Here is a 13,232-nt window from a genome sequence, read left to right as displayed (position 1 = left end):
ACTGAGCACCTTTAAAGATTGTAGGCTTGGCTGCTGTATGGATAAAAAAGGGTCCTCTAGTATTCATGTGGAAAAAAGAGAGCTCTATGTATTCAAAGCAGTCAAATCAGTCAAATCATTTGTTGTTAATTTTTGATTTGATAAAGCAGTTTTAGCTTAACAACTCGGGAAGAAGACCAAGACAAAACACAGAAATGTGGAAAAAGTTATTCAAGTTATCCAAGGCACTCCAAAAGGTCGTCACAACAACATTTATTCAACGTCAAAATGTTTACTGGGCTAACTTCGTTACTGAGTTTTACAGCAATATGGGGGAAATGAAACCATTCAAAACATGGAATTTCAACCAGAAAATGAATGAATGAGTGAGGGAATAGGGATGGGGAAGAGGAAGAACTGGTTTCCCTGAGCCCCTCCACTGAGCCCCAGACTCAGCTGTTTGTCCGCTGGGGGTCGGACCACAAGGTCAGTACAGTGTTGATCAGGTGGAATAAAAGGGGTTGCGACCCCTATAGTGATCAAAGACATTAACCAACATGCCACGCCCCTCCACCCATTCCTCCCGTACAGGCCTCTCTGGGGGCAAACCCACTGACCCTGCAAACAGACCAGGCCAGGGATGGAGGGGCGCTTGAAGGAGGGAGGGATGAAGATTCTGCATGGATCATGGATGGATGGAGACTTGGATGGATGGAGGGAGGGATGGACTGAGGGAAATAAGTCATTAAGCCTTACCAGTCAACTTAAGGTCTTGGATTCTCTGGGAATTATTGCTTTCTCTGACAATGATCTGTTCAGAAGAGAGGTATGGCTGGAGGAATAAAGGGATGTAAAACAGCAATGGGGAGAGTTCAGTATGTTGGCATTGGTCACAGTAGCACTTTCTGATGATTCCCTACAGTTAGGTATGCTTCATTGAATTCATATTGAACTCTTGAACTAAATCAAGCACCAAATTGTTGTCCCAACCAAATTTTCCATATCATGGTGCTGCCAGAAAACCCCTTTTTTAGATTTTTGGATTTGCCTGAGACAAAAACAATCCTAACTCAGCAGGCACATTGTGACTACATACATCCAGAGATGTAGTGAAGGTTAAACTCACTTAAACTCAATTTAGCCACCTTTTTAGGCTGATATACATGTTTATGACTTGGCACATGGTACTGCAAATGACCGCTGGGGGTGCTGAAGGCCATCTTCTGCCAAGCTGCGGGTGAGATGGGCACCTGCCTGACCAACCTTTGGTCAAAACTATGGTAGAAGTGAATCATGAAAAACGCTCTACCAGTTCATCCATTTGAGGCATGGGGTAGCTGTCAAATGTGGACAGCTTGTTCAGCTTCCAGAAGTTGTTGCAGAAGCGGGGTGTCCCATCCTGCTTCAGTACCATCACGGGATTGGATCATGGGCTCATGGACTCTTTGATGACCCCAAGTTGCCTCATGTGCTCCACCTCCCCCTCCTCAGGAACCTCAGGAACCTGGTAGGGCACCATTACTCCTGGCGGGGCCTGGATGTTGTGGTGGATGACGTTTGGTGTGGCCAGGGATCATTGAAAAGACACCCAGAAACTGGTCCACTGGTTCGCCACAGTATAGGGGCCCTGACCCTTACCTGGAGGAGCCTGCAGGTCAGCCATTAGCCGGGAGATGAAGCGGGTGCCCTGGTCCATCAGGAGGTCCTTGGGGATCCTGACTTGGAAGAAGAGGGTGAACAACTCTCTGGCCTCGTGGAGGGGGACAGCCTCTGGATATTGGATCACATAGTCCACCATCACCAGGATGTACTCATGATCCCTGGCCAATTTCAGCAGTGGTCCGCTGGCAGACCAGGCAGCGCTGGCAGATGGCCTTAACCTCGGCCTCCATGGATGGCCAGGGGAACCAGTCCCGGATCCCCTTAGGTCCCGGATCCCTCTAGGTCTACTATAGACTGTGGCCTAGTAGACCTAGGGTAGTTTAGTAAGACCTTGTTTTGTAAGTAGGCAAATAGACATTATATATACATTTAAAAATGACAGAAAGTGACCAAAGTGCTGTAAAAAAAAGAGCTCTACATTTTAAGTGGACTAGCCTAACCTTGGCACAACTGTAACCTATGTTGAATTGTGATAGATTAATAAAAAATAGAACTTTTCTTTTGGATTTGACTCATAATGAGAGACCGCCGGGGCGGAATTTAGGAGAAAACACTGCATTTCAGTTGGGTCGGAGGATTGTAATACCAGTTAACTGGCTTTCTAAAATAATAAGCTTTGCTTAACCGGTAATCTCGCTTTGTGGAATACCTACCCCAGATACTATGGCTAGCTAGCTAACAGGCTGACATTATCTAAACACAAAATCAATCAGATGTATCGTTTAGAGACACAATCAGCTGCTCACTGCCCACTGTTGACCAAGAGCTGAGCACCTCCAATATGGGCACCAATGGAGTGCTACATTACCTGAAAGCCCCCCATAGTGTAAAAAAAAACAGTTCCTTATCAACATTACATTTCCTTCAGTCTTTCTTTTATTAAGAAGTGTCATTTGCCTCAAGAGAGAGGGTGAAGACATCACAGTGCCGAATCTTACCAGTTTTTCCATTGCTGTACTTTTTATTCATCTTTCAAACATTGTTTCATAACTGTCACACACACAAAACAATGATAGCAATGTCTATTCTCTTCATACTATACCAGAGAATAATGAGACTTATTTTTTACTGACCGCCATTCTTTGTGCCCATTCAGAAATTCATCACTTCCACAATAATCAGAGCTTTGTGTTCTCACACAATAGCTTTACTCCAGTTTTACATGGGAAATGTACAACTCTCTGTCTCTGGGTGAAATTTTAATTGGCAGTGAAGACTGAACACTGCAGCCAGAATGTCTATAGCTGGCCTACATCCAACACAGCAACTCATTCATACTGACTACACGCACACACACACACACACACACACACACACACACACACACACACACACACACACACACACACACACACACACACACATTACCTTCCTAGAGAGCAGCTCTCATACAGTAGAGCTCACACACTAAAAAAAATGGGGTTCCAGAAAGGGTTCCTCCTTTGACTTTCTCCAAACGTAAACCCGTCTGGATGGAGGAGAAAGAATGAAAGACTCATCAGACCAGAATACTTTTTCCAATATTCAGGGCTCCAGGTTTAATGCTCCTTATACAGCTATACATCTCTGTGTGTTGGCCTTGGATACAAGCAGTTTTTGAATGGCATCCCTGTTATACTAACATTTTATTGAGACCGTCTCATAGAAGTGGTAATTTTTAAGTCTGTAGTTTGTTTGACAACTATCCTGTTAAGTGTCCATCTGTCCTTGATGGTGAGCTTCCATTTGCCACCGCTGTTCCTCTTTGCTGATGCAGTTTGTCTGTTTGCCATATGTTGTCATGATTTTGCAGACTGTCCTCCTGACACATTAACATAGTTTTGACTGATGCTCTATGACATTTGTCCTCCCTAAATTGTGATTTAGTTACTTCAAAGTTAAAATGCCTTTTCATGTGGTGTCTCTGTAATTTTGTCCATCTCCTGTAAACAGCAACATACACTAACAACTTATTAGGTATCTATGTATTCATTTTGTGAGAGCTCAGACATTTTTTTTCCATCTAAAACAGTTCTCATGCAGGGATCAGCCAAAGAACCCTTAAAGGTTCTAAGTTGCACTTTTTTTTATTTACAGCATGGCACTCCTTTCTTCTTCTTCTTTGCTTTCCTCCTCTCAAAGAAGTATTTTTTGGGTGGATGCTCGTCCAACTTGGCATGGCCACCATCAGAGAGTGAGGTAATGGACTATGTGGAATCTGATTGGCTCCTGGGGAACTGCCTATGGTGGGCCCATACAAAGGAGTGATCTGGGGTACAAGAGGCTTAGAGCAAACTCAAATCTGAGACTGAAGACACACACACACACGCATACGCACACACACACACACACACACACACGCACACACACACACACACACACACACACACACACATACACACACACACCTACCTCCCTCAGACTGCTTGTTGCTGTCTCCATCACTGATGAAGGAGTCCATTCATGCCGGCTGACAAATTATTACTGAAGCATGAGACTAAAGAGACCCCCCATCCCTCTCTCTCTCTCTCTCTCTCTCTCTCTCCCCCTCTCTCTTCATTATAAAGTGTATGAGACTTGGGTGCAAGAGAGCATCACATGGGAGACTAGCACTATGAATAGGGCATTATGTTTAGCTGTTTAGCCCAACAACAGAATGCTGGCAAGGTCCAGACTTATTATTAGAGACATTGGGGGTAAAGGCTACTGGCTACTTTGGATTTAATGCAGTCTTCGCAAGGTTAGAACACACTGAGTTCTTGAGGGTAATATAATAATAGCAGGACACTTTCCACCAGCTGTTATGGATGTTGAATGAAAAGGGTGTCAATACACTGCTGTATGTTATCCACTAGCTGGTCTATTCTGATTTTTCATGCATGTGTCTGATTTATGCAGCATTTACCCCGAAGATGTGAATGCAAGCTTCACTGTGGATTCTGAACAAAAGGCTCGCTGAATCACATTGGCATCAGTGCATTCGTGATTTTCTATGGTCCTTTTTTGTTGGCCTTTTGGCCCTTGCATAAAATCAATGGTTTTTAACTTAAATTAGAGTGAATGAGTGCATTAATAAATGAGTGAAAATAATGCTTGGATGTACAGTTGAATGAATAAAAAACAATGAAGGTTTAGTGACAACTAAGTCTACTGAATAAATGCTTTTCTCATGTTTTGTTTCCCCACTGCCTCCCCTCCTACCCTTACAATGCGCAGAGAAGACAGATTATGTCTTTTATTCGCCTTACTAGATCTTTTAATGAGATCAGCTGCACAGTGATTAGCAACCAATGTTCACACATGATGGGGGGGTGGGGGGGGCTCATTCAAGTTGTTGTAAATGAAAGAAGGCAACAGTTAAATGTGGCGTTCAGAGGGGATTAGCCAAATTATAGTTTCAATGACTTCCCATGGGCTTGAAACAAAATGATTCGTTCCCTAGAGGTGGTGCAAAACAAACCTGTGGGCAGACAGAAGTATAATGGCTACTCAGCAAAAACAGCAGTAAGCACTTTTAGTCCAAACCAGACCAGATTAGACCAGACCAGACAAGGCCCGGGCTGTTTTACTGAAGGATTAGCCCAAGTCCAGAAGGAAGAGGTCACCACCAGTCACAGACCAGAGTTGACCTTGCACGTGAGGTGATTGTTTAGCAACTTTTAAGATCCCCCTGGCAACTTTATGTCTTTATGTGCAGCCCCTGTTAGAGGGGGCAGAGCAGGATCAGCGTAACAAATATATTCATATACAAATTCGTGCAAGACGTCATCTGCCGACTTCTAGCGACTTTTTGAGCAGCCACTAGCTGCTTTCCTTTGAAGAGAGTCGGCCATCTCCCAGGCATGCTGGGAGATGTAGTCGGTCCAGCTTCTCTTGCCAGGCATGCTGGGAGATGTAGTCCCTCCAGCATGTTCTGGGTCTGCCCCAGGGTCTCCTCCCAGTCGGTCGTGCCCAGTAAACCTCCACCCAGATCGCTGAGCTCCTCACCCTGTCACCCTGCTGAGAAACCTCATGTCACAATGAGGACAAACCTCATTTTGGCAACTTGTATCCACAATCACAGTCTTTTGGTCAATGCCCAAAGCTTGTGACCACAGGCAAGGGTAAATCAAAAGTGACTCTTGGAGCTAAGTGGTTGGGACACCCAAGGCAAACTAGATGGACCAGACAAATAGCGATTCAAGAAGACCCCTATGACACTCTTGATTAGATCTGAACAAACCTCATCCATTCCTGGAGCTAGCCTTTACCCTTGGTGACCCTGGGTTAAAGGAACGTAAAAGTCATGTTCATTTCTATTATTTTAACACCACTTCAGAGAGATCAAAGGCTGTTGTTGTTCAGTGTATCCACCATCTCATTAAATATGTTGTTCAACGTCCTTTAAAGACAGTCCTCAACTCTCCTAGCTACTTCATGAAAGCTTTTACATTTGCTGTTCTAAACACGTTTTTCCTGGGAAAAATCCTCTGGCACACAGGAAGTGATGCGTTTTTTTTGTTTTTGTTTTGTTTTTTGGAATAGTTAGAAGAAGAATTGGGTAGTTAGCATGAACAGCGATAGCCACCATGGCTAACCAGACAATTGCAGTGTCTCCACAACACACACACACACACACACACACACACACACACATACAGTCTTTGAGAGCCAGTCAACACAACAACTAACAGGCTGCTGGCCCTAACACTGCCGTCACCATGGTCAGACAACACACATGGGTCTGGGAGATGACTGGTAAAACCTGGTTAGTAAAACTTTGAGATATTAAAATGATGATGCGATTTTACAGGTTGAGAGAGGTAGAAGCCTGAAGGGTGCTGGTGTACTAAGGCTGAAGCTGTGTTCATGCATTTATGTATTTATATGATAGCTTTTAATGGTCTCTATACGTCCTTAAAGTCCTACCCCCCCCCCCACCACACACACACACACACACACACACACACACACACACACACATTATATCTTTAGCTGTTATATTCCTGAGATTCCAGCTCCCCAGGGGAGGGCAGTTGGACAGCTATACAGTCCTGACAGTAATCCTCAGATTAAATGGTTGTGGGGCACCGCCAGTCAGGCAGCCAATCAGCCAGACAGTCAGTCAGCCAGACAGTCGGTAAGCCAGACAGTCGGCCAGACAGACAGTCAGTCAACCAACCAGCCAGACTGCTGGAACAAAAGCAGAAACTGTATGTACGAGAACCTAGACATGTGGGTCAGCCAGCCAAACAGCAAGCCAGCCAGTCATTCAGGCAGCCAGTGTGCCGACCAGCCAGTCATTCAGCCATCCATCCATCCATTAATGAGGTTTCTGAAGGCTTTGACCTCCTGAGGCTCCTCTCTTTGACTCTGCAGCAACTTGCTCTTTGAATTGCATTGGACTCAGCGCTTAAAGATGACTTCCTCCTGGTCTGACATCATTACTGTGCTCCTTGATTGGCTCCAGTCTGGCCATGATTTTACCAGTACAAGACACCACAAGCTAACTCATCACTAGTTACTGACCCCCTGGAACAACTCGACTCAAAGGTGTATACTACCAAATTCATAAAGAAAATAAAACCCCACACATTTGTAATTGGCCTCAAGGAATCAAAATACACCCTAATCTTAGCTGCAATAAATCTGTGGTAAGAAATCACAATCCAACAGAATAGTTTATCTAAAAAAAGACAAAATGAAGATAGTAAACACAGTACTGAATCAGAGACCATGACATGGGTTCAGAGAGTCGTGAATGTTTCTATTCATACTGCAACCAAAAAGATTGAAGATGAGAGGCTAAATATTTCCCAATCAGAACTGTTTGGTGATTGAATCAACATATACTATGAAGAAAAATCTAAAATAGTATTTGGTGAGAAGAGACATTTCGTTGATATTGCTGAAAGTTCTGTACACTTATGTCACAATTTCCAAACCGAGTAACAAATATGAATGTTGAACATGACTGATGATGAATATTGACCAGTCAAAACACAGTAATGCTGAAAAATCTGGTCATTTGTTAAATTTTTTACTGTTTATGTGTGTGTGGTTGTTTACTCTTATTTAATTTGTTCTTTAAGTATATTTCTAAATATTGCATGCATGTGTAAAACTCTATGAGTGCTTTGGCAACACAAGTAGACCTGTCATGCCAATAAAGGCATTCTGAGTTTGATTCTGATGAGGATGCACTCATTTAAGCTGTTCTTCATGACATAAGCAAGTCAGGAACCATGAAATGATGTAGAAGTTACATAGAAAATGTGAGTTGATAAGATACTGTCAATTTCATGGTGCTGTCTTGAAAAGTCCATTAACAACTCCCAACTACCATTGAAATCTTTCTCTATTTTCCCTATAATTTGTGCATAATGTAATGGTTCTTTCCAGGAAACTTCCGATGAAATTAACAGTTCCTTTCTAGGAAATTATTAGGAAATTGCGGACCCAGAAAATAAAGCGTTACCAAGCTAACCTGTAACAGTCTCTGCAGTTCATATTTAGGGGGAGGCAGTTCCAGAGGGTGGGAGCGATGATTAAAAAGGCACAAGCTCCCTTTGATTTCCACCTGGACTTGGGAACCACTAATAGTCGCTGGTCACCTAAGGACCTAAGAGACCTCGCTGTGATTTAGGGACATAGAAGCACTGAGATGGGCCAGCTCATGTAGGGCCTTGTATGTGATCAAAAGAATTCTGATTTTAATCCTGTACTCTACCAGCAAACCAATGCAGAGAGGCTCGAATCCGAGTAATGTGTGTCCTGTGTGAAGATTTTGTTAAAAGCCTGGCAGCGGCATTCTGGACCAACTGGAGCCAGGAAATAGCAGAGCAACTTAGGCACGTGAAAAGAGCATTGTAATAGTCCAGACAAGAAGAAACAAAGGCATGAATAATCTTTTCCAGCTCTTGAAAGGACAGAAAAAGTTCTTGAAGCCCATTGAGGAAGCTTCAAATTTACAAAACTATTTCTCTCTTATCTTGATATTTTTCACGTTTGGTTAGGAAATGCAGCTCAGTTTCAGGCACATTCATCCCGTCCTCTTTCGGAAGCCATGTTTTCCAAGGCCTGCCTTTTTGTGATCACTGAATAAATGTATTTTGAAATGAACAGCTAGAGTGGCGATTTCAGCTAAATAATGGTGTAAATGCCGGTCTTTTCAAGTCACTTTGGGATCTGTTGACTTCAAGAGACATGGATTGTCCTGTAAGAGCACCATGGAGCCATTTTATGGTTATTTTTTTTTAATTTTTTTTTGTTATTTTTGAAGACTGAAGACAGGTCTCCGGCAACTTCAGCTGTTTTGGAGAAAGCTGCAATGTACTTCTTCCAGGGATCTCCGGGACTGTTGTATGGACTAACAAACTTTACCCGATTTTCTACTGGTATGGGAGTGAGTAGATAATGACTGAATTTTCATTTTTGGGTGGACTATTCCTTTAAGTACATTTTTACTGAGGTGTTGTACTTAGCTACCTTTTAAATCACATCCGTTACAGAGTACAGATTTTGTAGGCTCTCCATCAGCAACAGAAACTGGACCATCGTAAACAGACAAATTGTGGAGCCATTGGCAGTGAATGCATACTCAGCAAAGAAGAGAAGAGTAATCTGGCTTTACTTTGTTTGTGCACTTTATTGTGCAATTTCCAAATTTCCCAATTCAAAGAATCGAGCTTGAACTCTGTCCTCTCGTCCTTTTAGAATTGCATGGAACAGATCACAGCTAACAATGTTCTCTTCTAAAAGCGTCAGAAAACCACCTCTGGACAACCATGATTTAGGTATACTTCAGGTTTACTTTCAGGGGCCATGAACTGATGAAGGATTTCTAAGTTCTGCTGTAGACCCTCTTTGCTGGGTGACAACAAAACTAGGTCATCAGCATACAGTTTGACCAATCTCTTTCACACACATACACACACACATAGCTCAAGGCAACAGGGCAAATATTGACCCAACTCAATCACATTCATTGCTCTCTCTCGCTTTCTCTCTTACAAACACACACACCTTTCTTGGCTTTGTTTTCTCCGGCTAGCCATTCATCCATCCACCCCTCCAAACACACACACACACACACACGTCTTCTCTCTGTTTTCTGCTGGATGGAAAGCCAAGCTCTCTGACTGGCAGGCCAGTGGGTAATGCTTATTAATGCTGATCTAACAGAGGGACTCGGCTTACTGGGAGTTCTACTGCCGTTGCCGTGACGATGGCGTCCTCTCCGTCACCATGCTGACCTCCAACTCCATTTCCATGGTTACGTTTGACAGGCCAGGCCTGGTCGGGAATGCTAATGGCATGGGGGCACATGAGGGGAGAGATTTTTAACACACACACACACACACACACACACACACACGCACACACACACACACACACACACATACACATTCATCGAGGCCTATAGTCTGCTCTATGTAGACTCTGTAGACTTTCCTCAAGTTTTTGATAATGTGAACAGCCAGTAGTGTACATATCCAAATCTGCATGTGTTATCTACATCTGAAGTGATTATATTTGATAATGTCTATAGTTTTTTACACCTTGACACATTCTGCATATATGCATGGCCTTTTGTAGACCTTTTAAAGTGAATCATGCGATAATGCTGTTTTCTTCATTATCCCATCTTTTTTCTTAATTGCATATATCTCGATCTTTTTGGTAATTTTCCACTTATTTCTTATATATTTTATTTTTTGGTATATTTTTGGTATATTTTCATATCCTAGACATTTTCATTTTTCTTTGTCTCTCAATAGGTTCTAGTGCTGTTATTTGTCACACCTTAATCATAAATAAACACAAGCTCACAGAACGGGACTGCAGAGTGGTGAAGCTACAAATAATCTGACCTCGGTTGCTACTGAGTTCCAAACTGCCACTGGGAGCAACATCAGTACAAGAACTGTTTGTCGGGAGCTTCATGAAGTGGGTTTTCATGGCCGAGCAGCCACACACGAGCTGAAGATCACCATGCGCAATGCCAAGCGTTGGCCGGAGTGATGCAAAGCTTGCCGCCATTGGACTCTGGAGCAGTTGGAGGAGTGTTGAATCACACTTCACCATATAGCAGTGCAACGAACGAATCGGCCCGAATGCATAGTGGCAACTGTAAAGTTTGGTGAAGGAGGAATAATGGTCTGGGGCTGTTTTTCATGGTTTGGGCTAGACGATGTGGTACACAAAAAATGTTTCAAAGGTAGCAGAGCAACAAGAAAAAACAGGGGTAGGGCTTCCTTGCATGCAAATAATTTTAATAGAAGTAGTCGTGCCCACATGTCAAAAAATGAATAGAGGTGGCACATCTTACAAAAGTCAACAACAAAAACCACAAAGCATTCAGGTACCAAGTTACACACAATGTATTTCAACCTAAACAGGTCTTCTTCAGGCAGTGCAAAGAGTTGGAATGTTCTAAAGTTGTGGTCCTTTATCTTTCTATTTTACTTGATTTGATTCTTTTAATGCAATGCATTTTGCTTGTTCTTTTATATGAATTTTGTCTTTTATCTGCCTTCTATTGATGTAAAGCACTTTGAGTTGCATGTTGTGTATGAAAGGTGATATACAAATAAAGGTTATTATTATTATTATTATTAATAAAGCACCATATATATACTCCCTCCACAATTAGAGGGCGTGGTGACCTGAAAGGTCCTTTAGAACATTCCAACTCTTTGCCACCGCTATTCATTTTTTGACATGTTGACAGAATTACTTCTATTAAAGTGATATTTTTGCATGCAAGGAAGCCCTACCCGTTTTTTCTTTTTACTCAGAAAATGTTTCCAATGTTGGCAGGTCTGAGATTGTGCTAGCAGAGCTGCGGTTTGCGTAAAAGATTTGGAATTTATTAAGTTTGCCCCCCTCAATTGACAGGCATGCACGCGCCTGAGCCTCATTCTGGAGCATGAGACTCCAGCAGAAGTCGCATGTTCTGTCTACACACAAGACAATGTTCTTTTACATGACAACATTATCAAAATTCTATGGAAGCCATGTTAGGTGTACCAAAGGAAATTACCATGATACACCAGAAATGTCCTTTCTATCCTTTCAACTTCTGTGGCTTACACCGAGTGCAAAACACCAAAGCAATGACCGCTTATCAACAAAGGTGTGGCCAAAATCAAGAAAAACAAGAATCTTGTATATTATCACTTTAAATTTTGATTCGTCACTTCCCATGTGGAGAAGATTTTCCACTGGTGTCCATACCGACACCAGAATTTTATTTGGGCAAATGGGGTCAATCTACAGTGTCGCAATCACTAGTGATGGGATGCCCCACTTCCTGATTTAGGCTAAGAACATAAAAATCTTGCCTAGTGCAGCTTTAAGAGAGAGAAGAAACCGACTGTTGAACAGAATTGAGGACCAGGGAGGGCAGAGAGAGAGAGAGAGAGAAAAAAAAGAGTAGTGGGGAGGGGGGGACCCATGGGGGGACCAAGGGACAAAAGAGTTGGGAGAGTAGAGGGGAAGAGGAGAGGGGTAAATGCTTAAGGTGGTGGCTGAGAAACGAGCAGAGTTTCTGGCCAGTTTGCAGGGGAGGAGAGCGAGATGGTGGGAGGGAGAGTGTTATTGAGGGGAGAGAAGGGTCAGATGGGGTCGGCCACTGTCTGTCTGCCTCCCTGCAGAGATATACTGGCCTGGAAAAATTACTGTTAGCTATTACTATTGCTATTTTAAGTTAACCTCTCTCATAGTCCAAGTTTCTATTCTACACCCTCTAAATCACAGTTGACATTTGTTCTAATAACCTTTTGCCAAAAGTATGCATTCATCTAAAGATTATACCCCTTTTTTTGCCCAAAGTAAAATACTGTTCCCCACACAACAGCTACGTCAATGACATTTGGCAACATTAGCTACCTAGTTAGCATAGAATGTTAGCAACTGTAAGTGCAACTTTACATTTCAAAATCATATTTATTTTGTTTAACCATTTACCACAGAGATAGATTTAAGGTCATGTGATGCTGTCAGTTGTAGCATATTTTGAGGATTATGAACATGGTAAAAGTAATGCTGTGTAAGATTTACAGCATATGCCTCCATATTTATTGATGTCAGATAACTAGATCTCAGAAACTTGGAATTCTGGTTTGAAGGGAGATTCCAGTGTCACAAACAACATTTAGTTTACTGACATCACCCTACAGGCTTTCTGGGTAATGAAGTCCTCAAAATTCAGTTTACTCTCAGACAGTGAGAGGTAATAAATATTACTTACATTTCAACTATTCACATGAAATCAAAAAGTACCTTAAGGATTTTCTGTCAGTTTGTGTAAGGATTTTCCAAACTGTTCCCCTTGACACATTACATAACTGTAATTTTTGACGCTCTCTGTCTCTTTGTCCTTGGTGGATCTCGGTTAGCTGCCTCATGTTGCTTTGAAAACGCATGTAAAAGTGATGATTATCAAAGCTTTTTTTTTTTTTTTAAGCTGACAGATACTGCTAACTGGCATTCAACCTAATAGGATTGGCCTGTGTAGCCGCCTTTGAAATTGGGGTTAAGTTACTTTTCTTTCCTTTATCATGTGGTGTTTGCATTAATTCTTCCACCCCCGTAGGTAAAGTGATAGAGAGAAAGTTCACGCACGAGAG

This window comes from Centroberyx gerrardi, chromosome 18, assembly GCF_048128805.1.
Source record: "Centroberyx gerrardi isolate f3 chromosome 18, fCenGer3.hap1.cur.20231027, whole genome shotgun sequence".
Lineage (NCBI taxonomy): Eukaryota > Metazoa > Chordata > Actinopteri > Beryciformes > Berycidae > Centroberyx > Centroberyx gerrardi.
The sequence above is the reverse complement of the archived record's forward strand: the minus strand, read 5'-3'. Positions refer to the sequence as shown.